The sequence below is a fragment of the Siphateles boraxobius genome, unplaced genomic scaffold (genome assembly GCF_051911475.1).
Source record: "Siphateles boraxobius isolate OS27281-9 unplaced genomic scaffold, OSU_SipBor_1 130, whole genome shotgun sequence".
In the NCBI taxonomy this organism is placed as follows: Eukaryota; Metazoa; Chordata; class Actinopteri; order Cypriniformes; family Leuciscidae; genus Siphateles; species Siphateles boraxobius.
Window position 1 is genome coordinate 49321862 of NW_027508734.1, and position 20064 is coordinate 49341925.

The 20064-nt window shown below is 38.2% G+C and overlaps 1 long non-coding RNA gene across 1 annotated transcript; it reads right to left on the reverse strand.

The window, feature by feature from the left end:
* Positions 1-17623: 17623 nt before the first annotated feature.
* Positions 17624-19743, reverse strand: LOC143737798 (uncharacterized). The gene is made up of 3 exons (XR_013203725.1): positions 19554-19743; positions 19337-19478; positions 17624-18270 (listed from the first exon to the last, which is right to left on the reverse strand). It is a non-coding gene; the product is annotated as an uncharacterized LOC143737798 (long non-coding RNA).
* Between the last annotated feature and the right edge of the window lie 321 nt (positions 19744-20064).

Sequence of the window (20064 nt, forward strand, 5' to 3'; positions counted from 1 at the left end):
CGTTGCGTGGTTTTGTGTGTGTGTGTGTTTAACACTTAAATAAAGTAGTTATTTTTGTTTGTTTTTTGTGCACAAAAAGTATTCTCGTCGCTTGATAAACTTAAGGTTGAGCCACTGTAGTCACTCGGACTATTATATTTATATTTCAATCCCTTAGAAGCCTATGGAGGAGTGATCTAGCTTTCAGATTTATTCAAAAATATCTTAATTTGTGTTCCGAAGATGAACGAAAGTCTTTTCGAAACGAAAGGAGAGTAATTACTGACAGAGTTTACATTTTGGGGTGAACTATCCCTTTAAGCTCCGGTCGATTTATGCAAACTGCTCCTCAGGGGCCGTATTCACAAAGAATTTTAAGGCTAAAAGTAGCTCCTAACTGGCGAATTTAGTAGCAACTCCTAAAAATAATGGGCGTGTCACTCCTAACTTTAGGACTCCTAATTTTTTTCACTAAAAGTAATTCACGAAGCATTTTAGCCCTAAAAGTAGCACCTAAGTCTGGGACAGCTTAAAAGAAGTCGAGAGGACTCCTAACTCACTAAGACCTATTCACAAAGGATTGTAGCGCATATCACCGCCTCGCAGTCGTCCGGGGTCCGCCACACAAGCGGGAATGCTGCATTGATCTGCAAACAAATCTTCTCCTATGTCTCACGCTTAGTTTTACTTGATATCCCAGTGTCGAATTTCCCTTTTATTTTTATTTTTTTATTTTTTCAGCACCAACTGGGCCAGCAGCAGTAACTGATCCTGCGTCCAGTTGGGCTTTCTTTTTCGTTTTGGCGAGTTCATAATCCACCGTCATTCAACTATTACATTACTTCAATAGGAGCAACATTTACTTGCTTTAAGTAGTCTATTTAGGCTATGGAAGCTTGTTTCCGCCACAGAATGAAAAATAAAAAAGCTAATTGCTACTTTTTATCTCACAACTGCGACTTTATTTCTCACAATTCTGACTTCATATCTCGCAATGAGATAAAAAAAGTCGCAATTATTTTAATTTATTTTTATTCAGTGGCGGAAACAAGCTTCTATACTAATAGGATGTCAATTAACCAAGCAAGTGTTAATGCAAGTGTCGTTTTTCATTATTAGGCAAGTGGCGGTTTCATTAGGGTATTAGGCTACCTTAATTTAATTGAATTGAATTCACCACTTTTCTCTCTCTTTCTGCCTTTTTAGAATTACACTTCACTGGGGCCTGCACAAACATGTCATTATATATGCATTTCGATGACATTACTATTATTATTTTGTGTAGGACACAGACATATTTAGATGTCGTAATTCCATGATTTGTTGCGTCTGTGTTATGTTCCGCATGATGGCCCTGTCATCTAACAACCAATCACCGTGATCATTGCGAGGAAACTCGTGCATGAGAATTGACGTCATCCATAGCAACGAAGACTCACTCTTAGTTTAGGAGTTGTCATTTTTCCTTACTAAGAGTAGGTCTGAAAGGCGTTGTGAATAACTTTTAAGAGAAAACTCCTAGCTAAAATATTTTAATGGGATTTAGGAGTACTCCTAGTGGTAAAATAAAATTATTTGTGAATACGGCCCCAGATCTATGCAGGGTAAATCCAGACAGCTAGCTAGACTATCTGTCGCACGACTAAAACAACTTTTGAACGTGCACGTTCCACCAAAAGAAATTCTTTCCCGAGGCTATTTTGCAGCTGCACCATGGCTTTGCCTCATGCTTAGCGACGCCCAAGACGATTGTGATTAGTTTAGAGAAGTGCCAATAAACCACGTTTTTTCTCCAATCCCAGAATGCCGCGCCAAAAATGCGTACATGCTAGAAATAGAACTGACACTTATTTTTCACGCGATGACATATTAATGTTTGAAAGTCTCTAGGTTTTGACCTAAATGGAGATATAAATGTAATTGCACCTGTCAATACAGAACAAAATATTCTGTAGCCTATTTTGCCGTCAATACTTCCAAAGTTGTCTTCAAATCAAATCAGTATTTGTTTAACATGAAGTGTACTACTGCTTGAGTGCAGTAAATCAATTGGAAAGACAAGTCTAGCAGCAGCAGCGCAGCATCAGACACGTTTCTGGTGTGCAAAGACATAGAAAACGCCACAGCCACACAACAGAAACGCCAGGCTCATGCGACGCAGCCAGTGTGTAGCCAGCCTAAGGCTGACGCTGGCTAATTTATGCAGCCCTATGTCCATCTCAGCCAAGCAAGAGGTCTGATGTATGTAGAGATCTGTATGGTTATTGTCGTTTTCAGTGGAAGGTAAAAATAGTATGGCTGTGCATAATGCCAATGCTCTCTATCAAAATCACTGTTTGTTTTTTGTAATTTATTTTGAATTCCTGCAGAAAAAAGTTAAGTGCGTGTGTGTGTAATAATTGCATGTTATTTTTGTCTTGGATTGGATTAGGCTCTTCACCAATAAGCTGATGACCCTATTCAATATGAAGGGGAAGGGCAAAAAAGATGAAATTAGAATTGAAGACAAGAAATTGTTTTCAGCAATAAAAGGTAAGCTTCATATTATGGTAATAAAAAAAAGTGTGTGTGTGTAAATATATATATATATATATATTAGTGCTGTGCGTTAAACGCGTTATTAATGGCGTTAACGCAAACACATTTTAACGGCGTCAATTTTTTTATCGCGAGATTAACGCTCTTTTTGGCCTAACAAACAACATCACACCGGATAGCTAGACCGGAAACAAAACAACAGGCACGCCGCACGTACTTGTTTGGGCTTGCGCGCCGGCCAAAGAGTAGTAGGCTAACGGTACGTTTTGAGTGGATGGCGCGAGCACGAGACGCCGATCTAGAGACGTGCACTCTCAACGCAGTAGAGTGCGGCGCGGGAATAGATTTGATGGCCGAGTGCGAGGGCGGGCTCGAGCGGTAATGCACTCATTCTGTGTGCGGATACGGGAGAATAAAACGATTCGCGGGACTCCCGCAAACTAGAAATATCTATGAATAAAACATAAAAACTAATACATTTTTATTCATGTTGCAGAAAAGCAACAAGAACAACTAAAACAAAATAGAAACGATTTACAGGCCAGAGTTTCTTTTTATAACATGTTTGCAGCGTTGAGGGATGTAGCCAATCACAGACATATGAAGAAGCATCAGAAGTATTTAAAATAGACTCCCCTCACCGCTCAAAAAAAAACTTTTTGTTCAGTGCTGAATTCTGTAAGCTGGCAAATCCTCAAATTATAACAAACAAAGTGTATATATTATGAAAGATGCATTGTGCAGTCAGCTTCACTGATAATAACAGATGTGTGAGATTGCGATGAACTGATGTCAGCTTTTTAGGAATTATTAAGGGAGCGCACTTTGCGCGCATTCAGTCATGCCAAACCATGCACTCTGTAGCCTGCTTGCTTTTATGTTATAACAGTGGTTTGTGTGTTAATGCTTTAATAACAAATAATTTATCAGGAGCATTTATGCTGATGTGTATGGTGGCGACACGTAGGCGAAAGTATTTGGAGGTAGCCTACAAAAAAAGAGTCTATTTGCGGGCGGGAGCGGGACAAAAATGTTGCGGGCGGGAGAAAGTAACATAGAAAATAGTTGAGAACGTCAGTTATAACGACCCACGTATGAAAAAAATTGACGGGTTTAAATCGGGCTCGGGCTCATAATTACAGTTTATGTGTCGGGCCGGGCTCGGACACAATGCGCACGGGCTCGGGTCGGGCTTGATTTTTTGGGCCCAATCTAAGCTCTACAATGGATGACTTCAGACAGAAGCACATGGATACCACAGCTAAGAACAAACTTACTGCTGATCCACTTTTCCATGTTGATAAGAGCATTAAAATTAGAAAAAATAATGAGACAAATAGAAATCAAGGGACATTTAGAATAGACAAAAATGTGCGATTAATCGCGAGTTAACTATGGCATTAATGCGATTAATCGCGATTAAATATTTTAATCGTTTGACAGCACTAATATATATATATATATATATATATATATATATATATTAGGGCTGTTTTCGACTAAGGATTTTCATAGTCGAATCTGATTCGTTAGATTTTGCCGTAGTCGACTGATAGGCGAACCTTTTTTTTTTTTCTTTTTTTTAGATGGCAGCTAGACGTTTGGTTGAATAACTGTTCGTCTGTTATAGGACAACTTGCTCTACGTTTATTTAAAATGAACAGCAAGACAACTAGAAGTGAATGTGCTTTCCATTAAATTAATCCTTAACAAAAAAACGTTGCAATGAACACACAGTAAATCACACACAGTAAACAAAACCTTAACAAAAAAACTTTGCATTGAACTTTGGAATTTAGACACGCAAACTGCGTGCCGGTGCGGTGAGACGTAGCCTACATGCTCGGGCAGATTCGGCTTGAAGTCGTTCATCCTCGGATGCGGCGTCGCGCGCGCTGTTACAAAAAAAGCTGTGCACACAGCCAAGCGAAATGGGGTCTTGCCGGTCTTGCGCACCCAACGCATCATTTTTTGCCGTCCGCACCTTCGCGCTCGTGCGGACGCGTCGAGTATAAACAAGGCTTTACTCCGTGTCAGCGCGCGCTCTGATCGGTAAAGGTGCACAGACCTCTCCCGAATCATCTCCAGCATTCAGCCTCCGATCGCACCACTAACTCCGCCTCCGTTTCCCTAGTAAGATGATATTAGTATTTAAACATTCTCTATGATAAGAAATGTTTGTAAAAAATATTTTAATAGCACGGTTTTGGCGGTTATAGAGTTCTAATGACGGTGTTCAACTATAACTGTTGTTCTCACGGTTATATAATAATCGTCACACCCCTGGTTACATAACACTTCCCTACTATTCGACTATGAGGTTTGTAGGATTACAAATTTTATTTAAATGTTTAATTGAGCTTCCAATACAATAGTATAGAAACTGAGAAAGTTTATTAGTGTGAATTTTGTATCTAAGGTAAATGATGACACAAACCTGCCTGTTCCTGTCTGTCCAGCTCTCTATTGTAAGTTAAATTGGTCAGAGCCCTGAGACTATCACCTTTTGTCTTTATGCACTGCCTGGCCATTAAGATAATGTGAAGGTATCGGTGAAGAGTCTGGCTGATTGGATTAGGATATTTACATTACACTGTTATGCTGATTGGATTAGGATTGGTAACACTCTCAGTCTAGGGCACATTCCTTAACCCAGATGCCTCATTTACATGCTTTTGTTTCCACCTTTATGTAACTCCTCCCCCTGAAAGGGTATATGAACTAAATGTATACTGCCTTAGTTAGACTTGATTGAGATGACTACAGCGACGAAATAAAGAACTTATACCTCAACAATCTCCTGGTCTGCAACTCTATCTTTTCTACACTTGAGAAGAAAAAGTTCACAACAGATGGTGCCGTGACCCGGATGGAGAAACTGAAACTCAACAAAGAATGAACTTTTGAAACTTCAAAGCTCAAAGATCTCAACAAAGATCTGACTTTCCAGTTCAAGACTGAATCTTTTGAATCCAGAAAGATCTCAACAAAGCTGCCTGAGTTCGCGAACTGAATCTCAACAAAGATCTCAACAAAGCTGACTGTGTTCCAGAACTGAATCTCAACAAAGATCTCAACAAAGCTAACTGAGTTCCAGAACCAAGCTCAACAAAGATCTCTGACTGAGTTTCCAGACGGAATTTTTTCCATACAACAATAATTTGGTGAGTTTCACTCCATTCAAAGAACCGTTGAAAAACCAGTAAAAATTATCCTCTGTGCCGTCAGAGAAAGAGTTATCAGACAGCTGTAGTGTTTGATTACCTAAAGTTATCCTTTAAAAGTTGTCTTTTAAAGATGAAAATATATCCTCTGTTCAGGCAGGGACGTTTTTAACATCACATGTTAAAAAGATATCCTCTGTGTCAGGCAGGGAAGATTAGTATTATTTTGCTAATTATTTGTTTTGTTGTTTGTTACCTTGTGGTGTTACCCTCTAAAAAATTTCTTTTAGAGAAGAGAGTTTGATCCTCTGAATAGTCAGGGAAGTTGTTGGTATCCTCTGTGCAGACAGGGAAGATTTTAGCATTCAAGTTAAAATATTGTTAGCCTCTGTGCAAGCAGAGAAGAGGTAGTCTTGCAGGCTATTTATTTTGGTTACCCTTTTAAAAGTTTTTCTTTTAAAGAGGAAAGTTTGATCCTCTGCTTTGCCAGGGAAGTGGCAAATGTTTTTTTTCAGGCAGGGAAGATTTTAGCATAAATTGCTAGTAATTTGTGTATCCTTTGCTTTAGGCAGAGAAGGTTAGCATTAACAACAGTAATCTGTGTTAACGAGTGTACCCTTCTGTGGATCAGAGAACTTTTAGTGTTTGTTTGTGTGGTAACAAAGAAATCCACAAAATGATTAAGAAAAGTGCTAGACTAATCTCCACAACTAAAAAAGGTGGTCTTGCTAATCCTTTGTGGTCAGATACCGAATTTAAAACACTATTAGGAGAACAGATGGATCTAATAGTCACTGAAAAAGTTAGACAAGAACTAACACAGAAATATGAGATTCATCCAGATAAGATTTGGTCTATTGAAGAATGCAAGAAGGTGTTAGGTGCATGTATCAGAAAGAAAAACATGAAAGGCATAATCTGTTGCCATAGGGAATTTAGCTTATCCATTGCACAAGAACAATCTAGGTGTATAGCTAAATTAAAAGAACAGAACAAACAAATGCACACTAAGGTGGGCCATAACAAGGCCTCAACCAAATGTGACTCAGAAGACCAACAGTCAGATGAAACTTATCCTGACTTAAAAGCATTCTTTGAAACAGATGTAGACATCCCGTCAGTAACTGATAAGCCTGTAGATTCAGTAAAGGTTTGTGTTGCAAGAAGATCTCAGGGAATTGAGGGAACTGAAAGTGTTATTCCCAACTCTTCTGTTGTCCAAAACCAAACTGTTGCCAAAGCACTCGGACCTAGAGATATAGAAAGACTATCCCAAAGCTTACCTTCAGTACGCACTGATGTTTCTGAATTTAGAAGGGCATTGATCAGTAAAATGCGTCTTTACGACATGTCGTTGGCAGAAGTCACACAACTGATGTCACAAATTCTAACTGAATCTGAATTCAACAGTTTTGAGTCTGCTGTTACTTCTGAACTACAACATGCCAGAAAAGATGAATTGAGAGAGGGAGTTCTGAAAGCGTTGAAGAACATTGTTGGACCTAAAATTGACTGGTCGAAGATCACTAGTTCTTTACAGAAGAAGGGTGAAACTGTTAGTGAGTACACTCAAAGATTTTGCCAGTCAGCAGCAGCATACAGTGGTATAGCTGACACTTCAGAGAAGGTGCTAGAAGATAATGGTCCCCTAGTTCGCACATGGTTTGATGGTCTGTTGTCAGAACATAGAAAAGCATTGCCTTTCTTAGACTTAACATGGTCCACTAGAACCATACAAAACAACTTAGACAGTTTGGCTGCATGGGAAAGAGACTCTGATGTCAAGGAAAGAGTAAAAATTGCAGCAGCATCCTTTAAGGTCAACACAGAGAATCAACAGAAACGCAAATCTCCTAAGAGAGAGGGCAGCAGTTGTTATTATTGTGGTAAACATGGACATTGGGGAAAAGAGTGTAGGAAAAACAAAAAGAACTTTAAACAAGTTAACAATGTTACTCAGCTCCTACTCAGCCTGCTTGCTACTATGAAGCAGCCCCTCCCCTCATCATTAAACTGGGGCAGCTGGTTGATGTGTTAACCATTTGGGCTGTGAGTGCTTTATTTCCCCACTAACTTGCAACAGAGATAAAAGACTTTGTTTTTTGTTTAATAGAACAAAAGGAAAGTGACTATCTCAGTTTTTCCTTTGGGGGACACTGGTTAAAGTAGACTCACAGCCTTAAATGTTATTTTACAGTACAGGCCTTTCATCATTAATAGTGTTAGATCAGACTGTAAATGAAAAAAAGCCCTCATGCAGTGTCCACAATAATGCAACAGAGATAAAAGACTTCTGTTTTTGTTTAATAGCACAAAAGGAAAGTGACTACCTCAGTTTTTCCTTTGGGGGACTCTGGTTAAAGTAGACTCACAGCCTTAAATGTTATTTTACAGCACAGGCCTTTCATCATTAATAGTGTTAGGTCAGACTGTAAACGTAAAAAAGCCCTCATGCAGTGTCCACAATAATGCCAAATATTGTCTTACAGCGTGCACCTGTCACAAATTCGTCCTCATGTATGATGTCTGCTATGACTGAAGTTTTGTTAGAGGATGAAGGAGAAATTACTCACGATTGTGTTACGCTTACATATACACCTATGAGTGAAGTACAAGAAAAAGGTAACAGACGAGCAGGTTATGCAGTAACGTCCACCACGGAAGTGTTAGCTTCAGGACGTCTTCCAGATCATTTTTCAGCTCAAGCTGCAGAACTAGTAGCCCTAACAAGAACATGCACGCTAGCTTCGGGATCAGTTGCTAATATCTACACAGATTCCAGATATGCTTTTGGGGTAATTCATGATTTTGGTGTCATTTGGCAAACCAGACAGTTTCTAACTTCTGCTGGATCCCCCATTAAGCATGCTGAATTAGTGAAAGATCTAATGTTTTCCATGAAACTTCCAAAGAAATTAGCAGTGATCAAAGTGAAAGCACATCTCACAACTAATACTACAGAAGCTAAAGGTAATGCTCTTGCTGATATGGCAGCTAAACAGGCTTGTTTCTATGCAACTGTACAAGTGTGTTCAGGTAGTGCAGCACAGAAGAAAATGATGCCTCCTGAATCAATAATTGATCTGTACAAAGACGTTTCCTCCATTAGAACCAAAGTGACATGGGCCACATCAAGTGATGTTGATTACAGCAGCTGCAGTATTGTGTCAGGGAAGGAAAACCTAGACTCATGTGTCACACTGTAAGGTTGTTCCTCCACCAACAGGGATAGGTTAGGACACGGAACCAGTGAGGAGCCCCGGGAAGAACCGAAACGCAACAGGCTTCGGGGGTTAACCCTGGGGTGAAGACTTCCCTCATAGGCCTTCCCATCCATTAATCCATCCTCACCTCACTGCGTTCTTTAGGTGTCAAAGGAATTAAGAAATAGGGAAAGATGGAACGACAATAGCAGACCCAGAAAAAAATTTACAACCCTAGTGTTTGAACAAATACTGCTCTACTGCTTAGCAGACTCGGAAAAGTTTACAACCCTAGTGTTTGAACAAATACTGCTCTCCTGTCTTTTGTTTTTTCTTTCTTACTCTGTGCAGATACCACTGATGACTTCCCGAGACCCATACGCACTGACCTCGTCATCTGCGTATGAAGCCACAAGAAAACCTCAAGAAACAACTTGACCCTCTTCCGAGCCAACTATCACAAAAGGATAAAGAAAAGAAAAAGAAAAAAATACACAACGCAGAGACTCACATACGAAACCTTCAGTCATCCATCAACATGATCAAGATTGTCGTACCAGTAACATCACAGACACTCTCGCTTCGCATAAGATAATGATCTTACAGAACAGAGTGGCCTTAGATTACATTCTAGCAACGGAAGGAGCCTGCACCATCATCGGACCTGAGTGCTGCACCGGGTTTTAATGGATCCAACAGAGAACTTGAACAAAATCCAACAAGACATTCTTGATCTTTCAGCAAAATTACACCAGATGACTGAAGTAAATTTTTCATGATTCGGAAACTTGATTGGGAAACCCTGGCTGTGGATAAAGGAAATAGCAATTCTGCTGTTATTTCTTCTAATAGCGTACTATCTATGCGTCCACAGTATCAAGTGTTTCATTCAACAAATGACTCACGCCCCTCACAAAGAAATGACAGTTCCAAACAGAAAAGACTATTACCCTTAAGAACTTCACGGACCCTAAATTTGCATGTTTGTTTCTGTGTCAGCATGCAATTGCAGAAACAGCAACACAGAAGCATGAGCCTGTAATGATCACAAGTTACAAGAATTTAACTTTTAAGTGTCTAAGTTTGTATTTTGTGAGAGTTATTTAGAACTCTCAAAGGGGGAAATGTAGGATTACAAATTTTATTTAAATGTTTAATTGAGCTTCCAATACAATAGTATAGAAACTGAGAAAGTTTATTAGTGTGAATTTTGTATCTAAGGTAAATGATGACACAAACCTGCCTGTTCCTGTCTGTCCAGCTCTCTATTGTAAGTTAAATTGGTCAGAGCCCTGAGACTATCACCTTTTGTCTTTATGCACTGCCTGGCCATTAAGATAATGTGAAGGTATCGGTGAAGAGTCTGGCTGATTGGATTAGGATATTTACATTACACTGTTATGCTGATTGGATTAGGATTGGTAACACTCTCAGTCTAGGGCACATTCCTTAACCCAGATGCCTCATTTACATGCTTTTGTTTCCACCTTTATGTAACTCCTCCCCCTGAAAGGGTATATGAACTAAATGTATACTGCCTTAGTTAGACTTGATTGAGATGACTACAGCGACGAAATAAAGAACTTATACCTCAACAATCTCCTGGTCTGCAACTCTATCTTTTCTACACTTGAGAAGAAAAAGTTCACAACAGGTTCATAGTCGAATCAGACCTCTCCGAATCGAATCCTCGACTATTAGAAGTCAGCCCTAATATATATATATATATATATTAGGGCTGTCAACTTTAGTCGTTTAGTCGACTAATCGGTCGATGCCGTCTTGGTCGACTGACATTCTCATTGGTCGACCAGTTGCATTTTTTTTTTTTTTACCAATAAAAATAAATTTTCATTGATTTACTCCTTGATATTTATTCCTTTATAAGCAGTTATATGTTACTGTATTAATTAGCCTATGTTTTATCCCCAACTTTAAATGCTGTAATTTAGGCTATTTTGTAACAGCGCGACAGTTTAGCGCACACACGTATAGGGGTGGGGGAAAAAATCGATTCTTAGATGAATCGCGATGCGGACGTGGACGATTCAGAAATGTCAAAAATCGATTTTCAAAAAAAAAAATTTTTTTTTTTTTTTTTTGATATGTAGGCTATTTATAATGACGTAATATTGACGGAACGCAAAAGACGGAACTCTGAAGCGCGGAAGTGCAGTCCCAAGACCGTCTGTCTGTGGCGTGTGGACATAACAGAGACGCGATGGCTGAGCGCGAAATCCAAACACCCTCCTCGTTAAAAGCTGACGTGTGGAAATATTTTGGCTTCTATGAAGTTGAAGGGGGAAAGTAGCTGGACAAGAGCCACACTAGTTGAACTTGTAAGCTTTGTAGAATAAAACTAAAATATTTCGGTAACACGACAAATATGAGAAGCCATATGACACGTTTCCACCCAGAGGAGGAAAAACACTCTGCTGTACCAGAGCCGTTTCTCTCTATGGCTCTGGGCTGTACCGGTGTTCAGACGATTTCTGCTGCCTTGTCGAAAAATGCCACCCAAACGCGAATCGATCACAGATAATGTTGATTCCTTCTCTATTGTTTCCATAATGGTGTAAATCTCACAATATTATGACATCGTTATTTCATTTTAATCAGGGTAAGTGTATGGGGGGCATATTTTGATATTTTAAATGAACTAGCAATTATCACATTTGATATAACAAGTAAAAATGATAATATTATATGAAATAAAATTATAATAAAATTTGAAGTTAAGAGTACAGTATAATGTACTGTTTTTATTTTTAAATCGGGTTTGAAAAGTAAAAATTATCATCAAATATTCATCTTTGACCTGTCAAAGTTTCCTACAAGTCTCCACAGCAAGGATGCATAGATTTATGGGCGTGGTAAGCAGAAGAAGTATGCTCATGCTGCTAGTTCAAGCACACATTTATTTTCTTGTTGGTTCTTTGGAATTTTAATAAAATATATTGTACGTTAATTCTTTATAGGTCATTACTTTGTACTTTTAAAGCAAAGTATTTATATTCACACACACACACACACACACACACAAAGATTCAGATAATCGCTTTAGAATCGAATCGCAGGCCTCTGAATCGTAATCGAATCGAATCGTGAGGTGCCTCGAGATTCCCACCCCTACACACGTAGAACACTCGGGAACCGCACCTGTGGCTGGCTGCATTGCTGCTGCGGCGCGGAGGCGCTTGGAAAAAAACGAGCTTCCATTATGAGCGCACATACCATGGGCCTACATTTGAAATAACGAACTTGAGCGCACAAAAGGCGCAATATGTGAGCAGGCCCTTTAACGGCTTTATTATGCTGACTCAATAGATTGTGTTTCTTATGTTTTTATTTGTACACTTGACACGTTTGAAAATAGCCTAAATAATGTAACAAAACGAAAATAAAACTATATGCCTTCCTAATACAGACTATTATTATTAGGATTGTTTTTTAGGCTATTTGGGTTTTTTGTGTGTTTGTTTTAAAACGCCTAGATCGGCTGGACAAAAGTTAACCCATAGCTTCGAAAGTAAAGAAGAATATACAGCCTGTATAAACGAGAGCTTTGTTTTGTTAGGATTTTTCATTATTTGGCTGCTAAAAGTAATATTTTTTGTAGTGTGTGGTGTGGTCAGGTGCGCGATTGTGACTGTCACTATAGACCTAGGACAGAGCTCCTCACTTTGCAGTTAAAAAAAAATCACTTAATTTTCAAAGAATTGTATTATTATTATTATTATTATAGTTTTATGTATTATTGATGTTTTTTCGTTGTTGTTTTATAAATGCTCTATGACAATTGTTTAATAAATGTTCAATCAAAATGCAAAACATCGCGTTTTTTTAATTTATTTATTTATTTATTTCAGTCGACTGATCGTTGCGCAGGACAGGACTTTGGTCGACTAAGGATTTCTTTGGTTGACTACAGCCCTAATATATATGTGTGTGTGTGTGGAATGCTTAATATCAGGCTCGATGTAATTTGACTTGATTTGTGATTTAATAGCGATTTCATTTAATTGATTCGAGTACTCGAATTTTCATCTATGTATACTATGCATCTCTGCTGCAAGCTAAACCACAACAGTGGCATTTGTATTTATTTATTTTACATGTGGATTTTTTTGCTTTGATTGTAGCTGCTGTCATGAAATGGGACCCAGCTGCTACAGAGGCCCAAATAAAGTCTGCTGCATCTCATCATCTGAAACATGCCTGTTTGGTGGTGGCTATAAATGAATAGCCTTATTGTGCCTATTGTGGACCTTATAGCAGCCACATTTTGTTAATTGTTTATTTTATTTATAACTTTGCTAGGGGTGTCACGATTCTCCAAATCCTCGATTCGATTACATTTTCGATTCAAAGGTCACGGTTCGATTCGATTCTTGATTTTTTTACATTTATTTTTTTAAAGCCGAAACCGGCCAATCAGGATGCTCTCTGTCTTACATGCGCTTCATGAGGCGCACGCGCAAGGTCTCTCGCTCTCTCCCTCTCTGCCGTGGGCGCGCTATACGGTTTGGAGCACAGTTTTTTCTGTCTCTCATGCTCGCTCACTCTAGATTCCGGGAGTTTTAATTAATTTGCAGGCATCAGGGAGCTGCTATCAATATGCGGGAGACTTGGGATGTCTACAAACTGGCTTTTTTGAAGCGCGAACGTTGTCAACATAACTCACTGGAAATCCAAAAAACTTCCAGCACTTCAACACGCGTGTTTTTTCGGCTTGGCACGCCGACCGGACGTGACATGGGGGCATGGCAGCATCGACAATTACATTTTTTAATTCGATGTTCGAGATTGTGAATTAATTTCAATCGATTTCGATTTAAAATCAAAATCGTGACACCCTTAAACTTTACTGTTCTGGCTTTTAAGTTTTATTATGTTATCGTGTTAATTTATACTTTACTGTTCTGGTTTTAAGTTTGTGTAAAATTGGTAATAAAAATATATTTTGAGATTTAAATAATCGATTTCTTGGAGTGATCAGTTTGGTTTACAGGAAAATGGTAAGCAGTTTATTACAATTATATTGATAAGATATAAAAATGCAAGACTAGTATATACACTACACAGTTATTCAATTGAATATTCAATATTATCAATATTCTTTAAAATCTAATTTAGGTCTGCGTGTCTGCAATTTCATGACACGACAACCATTAACAATGAGTAATTGGGGTTTTCTCAGTGAAAACTAACTCACTGACACTGTTTTGAAGTAAACATTTTTTAAAGTAGGATCCTTGCAAATATGCACAGATGGGATTACCATGTCAGTATGGGTCTTGAACAGTCTTTGACATTTCTACTACAGAAAATGTGTCTAATACAACTTTTATTCTGGCTGCCTTTAGATGTCTTAACAATTATGTCTGTAGCACGTCTTTAATTGACGTCTAAACAATGTCCTGAAAAGATGTATAAAAACCTTCATTCTGGCTCCTATGAGGACGTCTTCTGGATGTCTAAAAATTACGTCTATAGCACGTCTTTAATTGACGTCCAAACAATATCCTGAAAAGACGTATAAAAACCTCCATTCTGGCTCCTGTGAGGACGTCTTTTGGATGTCTAACAATTACGTCTATAGCACGTCTTTAATTGACTTCTAAACAATGTCCTGAAAAGACGTATAAAAAACTTTAATTCTGGCTCCTGTGAAGACGTCTTTTGGATGTCTAACAATTACGTCTATAGCACGTCTTTAATTGACGTCTAAACAATGTCCTGAAAAGACGTATAAAAAACTTTCATTCTGGCTCCCGTGAGGACGTCTTTTGGATGTCTAACAATTACGTCTTTTAGACGTCTTTAATTGACGTCTAAACAATGTCCTGAAAAGACGTATAAAAAACTTTCATTCTGGCTCCTGTGAGGACGTCTTTTGGATGTCTACCAATTACGTCTTTTAGACGTGTTCTAGACGACTTTTTGCTCGCTGGGTTGTGTAAACTCATAATAACAAGAAAACATTGTGCTTTTGTAAAATAAAATAAAACAATCAGTATAGCTAGCCTACGCGCTTTCATGATCTCCGTGAACTGGAGCGCAAGAACTGAAACAATATAACCTATGTAGGCGAAAGCTTGAAATGTCAACTTTTAAACAAATTCGAATCGAAAGCAAAACCTTCTGATTATGTAATCCGTATGAAAGGTGCATTTCTCTCTAAAAGCGCATCTGCTTAACACCGGAGATAGAGATATGTTTTAAGCCGACACTTAGAAAACAATAATTAATAAACAATTAAAATGCCTCGCTGTTTTTTCAGACACATTTATTATCATTCGCCTATAACTCACCTATAAATCACCTTTCTGTGGGCTGTGGTTCCAGAGACACAGGCTATAGCCTATATGGCTCTTCTCATTCAGCACTGTGGGAAAAATATAAATTCCAGGTTCTAATTTGGCCTTAGAAAACCAGTAAAATCGACATGTTTTCCATATTAATTTGTGAATATTTTAAATGTTTAATAAAGGGGCAAAAAGTAGGCTAATTTAAACAAAAATCTGAAAAAGTCTGTCGATATTTACTTTTTTGCGCAGCAGTTGGTGTTGCCAGTTCAAATTAACATGTTTGTGTTCAACTTTGCGTTTTAAAAAGACAACAACCGTTAATTTTTCGTTTTTCAGTTACGATAAAAAAAATAGATAATAATAGCGCAAAACATTTGCGAAAATCTGCAATAATGGAAACGCGACTGACAGGCAATGATAGATATGAATGATGATGACTTGTTTGGTAAGCTTCTATTTTAAAAGTTTCTGTTAAAAAAAAACTCGCCAGGTTTTGCCTCAGTTATGAATTAAAATGTGTTTATTGCAATAAATGTAAACTGTAGAGATGCAATCTGTCCATTAAAATTATTTCAAATGTTTTTTTTTCCCAGTTTTTTTTCTTTTTCTCCCCCGCCCCTTTGGCGGCCCTCAGTTCAATGTTCGGTTACTAAATTGCCCCTCACCTATGACAACTTTGAGAACCCCTGATTTAGGGACTCTGGAGGCGTACCTTCACATACAGTACAAGAAAAAGTGATTTTACAATACATGACAAAATTACTGGTCATTGTAAGATATTATATATATATATACAGGTCCTTCTCAAAAAATTAGCATATTGTTATAAAGTTCATTATTTTCCATAATGTAATGATAAAAATTAAACTTTCATATATTTTAGATTCATTGCACACCAAATGAAATATGTCAGGTCTTTTATTGTTTTAATACTGATGATTTTGGCATACAGCTCATGAAAACCCAAAATTCCTATCTCAAAAAATTAGCATATCATGAAAAGGGTCTCTAAACAAGCTATTAACCTAAACATCTGAATCAACTAATTAATTATAAACACCTGCAAAAGATTCCTGAGGCTTTTAAAAACTCCCAGCCTGTTTCATTACTCAAAACCGCAATCATGGGTAAGACTGCCGACCTGACTGCTGTCCAGAAGGCCATCATTGACACCCTCAAGCAAGAGGGTAAGACACAGAAAGAAATTTTTGAACAAATAGGCTGTTCACAGAGTGCTGTATCAAGGCACCTCAGTGGGAAGTCTGTGGGAAGGAAAAAGTGTGTCAAAAAACGCTGCACAACGAGAAGAGGTGACCGGACCCTGAGGAAGATTGTGGAGAAGGACCGATTCCAGACCTTGGGGGACCTGCGGAAGCAGTGGACTGAGTCTGGAGTAGGAACATCCAGAGCCACCGTGCACAGGCGTGTGCAAGAAATGGGCTACAGGTGCCGCATTCCCCAGGTCAAGCCACTTTTGAACCAGAAACAGCGGCAGAAGCGCCTGACCTGGTCTACAGAGAAGCAGCACTGGACTGTTGCTCAGTGGTCCAAAGTACTTTTTTCGGATGAAAGCAAAATTTGCATGTCATTCGGAAATCAAGGTGCCAGAGTCTGGATGAAGACATGGGACAAGGAAATGCCAAAATGCCTGAAGTCCAGTGTCAAGTACCCACAGTCAGTGATGGTCTGGGGTGCCATGTCAGCTGCTGGTGTTGGTCCACTGTGTTTTATCAAGGGCAGGGTCAATGCAGCTAGTTATCAGGAGATTTTGGAGCACTTCGTGCTTACATCTGCTGAAAAGCTTTATGGAGATGAAGATTTCATTTTCAGCACGACCTGGCACCTGCTCACAGTGCCAAAACCACAGGTAAATGGTTTACTGACCATGGTATTACTGTGCTCAATTGGCCTGCCATAGAGAATCTGTGGGATATTGTGAAGAGAAAGTTGAGAGACGCAAGACCCAACACTCTGGATGAGCTTAAGGCCGCTATCGAAGCATCCTGGGCCTCCATAACACCTCAGCAGTGCCACAGGCTGATTGCCTCCATGCCACGCCGCATTGAAGCAGTCATTTCTGCAAAAGGATTCCCGACCAAGTATTGAGTGCATAACTGAACATAATTATTTGAAGGTTGACTTTTTTTGTATTAAAAACACTTCTTTTATTGGTCTGATGAAATATGCTAATTTTTTGAGATAGGAATTTTGGGTTTTCATGAGCTGTATGCCAAAATCATCAGTATTAAAACAATAAAAGACCTGAAATATTTCAGTTGGTGTGGAATGAATCTAAAATATATGAAAGTTTAATTTTTATCATTACATTATGGAAAATAATGAACTTTATCACAATATGCTAATTTTTTGAGAAGGACCTGTATATATATATATATATATATATATAAACTACTAAAAAATAACTTACCAAGTACTATCTGACCATAACCATTGAAGATGAACTGATCACTTGGTGATACAACTTTTCTCAGGCTGTCCTCCCTGTTCTTATTCTGTGCCGTGTTATAATGGTGAATGATGTTGCGCATTAAAAATGTGTGTCCTGATGGTGTGAGCATGTTCAGGAAATAATTGTTTTTGCGCATTGCAGCAAAGAGTTGCTCTGCGGTTTGAGTATTTACCCATCCACAAAGTTCTGGGACTACTTGGACTCTCCTAAGAGCATCTCTTGGGTCTTTTGTGTTGAATTCATGGAATCTTTCATACAGAGCATAATGCTCTGATGATCCAGTTAAAGGATGGCAGTTGGTATCCTCCTTCTCCTTCTTATTTTTCAACCATGGTAGATTAACTTTGAGCTTGCCTTCTTTTGCTAGCTGGATATTGGCTGTAGTTGGTTCAGCAAGTCTCCCTTCATGGGACTGAATGGTAAAGAATCTGCTTCACAAAGATTAACGTGTGCTGCAAGTCATCTAGCAAAGTCGTATATTGCAACATTAGGAAAGTGCTTCCAACTCAGCATCAAGTCCGCAAAGTCTCTGGGAGACTCTGCTCTAATGTTGAATTTTATGGAATAGACTACCCCACATGGACATGTAATGACTGCCCAGCCACCTAAGAAAAAAGTACAAAAGTACAATTTAAAGAAAGAACAATTTTGAAAATATGAAAAAATCATTACAATGGTTTTGATTTTTTTTGATTGGACACTATTATTATTTTTAAACAAAGCTACATATTTATGTAAGGAATAATTGACGACAGCCCGTTGAATTATTAGAAAAATAATGCACACCCGAGGTGATAATGCGGTCACGACGCGAAGCGGAGTGGCCGTTACACCACGGTGTGCATTATTTTTCTAATAATTCAACGGCCTGAAGTCAATTATTCCGCTTATACTACAGTTACCACACATCGAAACATTGTTCAAATTATGTATTTCAAGACGTTTGTAAAGTTTTTGTCATTGAAACGCTCTTGTATGTAGGACTAATTTATTGCGGATCTAATCCCACGCCTCCGTTGCTAATTCCAAAACGTCATTTTAGAGTTAGTAACGGAGGTTTGAGCCACTGATAGTTATTAGAGAGAGAGAGAGAGAGAGAGAGACATGTGCTTCAATGTTATTATTTATTAATTAATTAAATTCATTTTAATTAGTTCGTTCATGTTTTTTTCCTAATATTGACAGTAGTAAATGAAACACAAAGTCCTATTAACAAGTAGGCTATAGGCCTATCAATAATTATTTATTTGTTATAGCCTATTATCTGCAATTATTTAATTATTTAAATAGGCCTATTCAGTTAAATTTTCTATTGACTATATAGGGCTATATACTTTGTTTATTAAAATCAAACTGCATGTTTCCATTGATTGTGAAGTTAGACATCGAAAATTGCAGATCAAGTGCATGGGCTGCATGTTTTTTCTTGTTATGAATTGTATCCTATTTTCCCTTATTACAGTTAACTACGCGAAGTGATATGGAACTGTAATGCGGTCAAGACCTGCCTGGAAGTACGTTAGCCGTGCGTTTCCCTGAAAATAATTGCACACCTTAGAACGTTCTCAACCAATCAGAATCAATCATTCAACAGCCCTGTAGTATAAGTATTATTAAAATATATTTGTATTATTATATAGATATTTAAGAGATAAGAGTCAGGAAATTTACCAGAAGCACCCCAAATCTGCTGGAAGATTTTGTTGTACGCTGAGCGGTTTTGCATTTCCGTCCGCAAAGGTAACACAAGATCCATCCTTGATCCCTTTGTGTCCAATCCACATTCTTTGCACAGCTTCCTCACTGCATCAACCTAAACATATGACAGGCATCAGTCAAAACCACAATTGTTGCAAAAAATAATTAGATGTTGTAAATTTGTTCTTACCTTAAGATTAAAGAGCTCATCACCTAATCATTCCTCTGTGATGTCAAGATCTGGAACATCACAGGACTTTGTTTTTTGTAATTTTGCATGCTCAGTGTTTAGAACAATGTCTGACTTCCGGGTATTAGGTCCAATCCAAGGAGCCAGTAATCATAACTTGGACAAACTACAAAGGGATTTTTTCTGCCACCTTAATAGAAATACAGAGTGTATAAGTACATTAAAGAAAATTTGTTTCTTTAGTTATACAGACCTAAATAATATTACAGATTAAATAACTTACTTGAAAGAAATCCCCTTCCAATCATCTCCATCGTTATGGCTTCCCAAAAAGAGACAATGTTTGTCTCACCCTTGAATTCTGAGGGTGGTGTGGCTATTTCACTGACTGCAACACACAAAATTCACAAATCAGGAACATGCCGTTTTTAGAAAGCATTTCTAATACAATGTACACAACACATACTTACAAGGAATACTGAAGACCCCTTTCTTGTGGAGATCCATGATC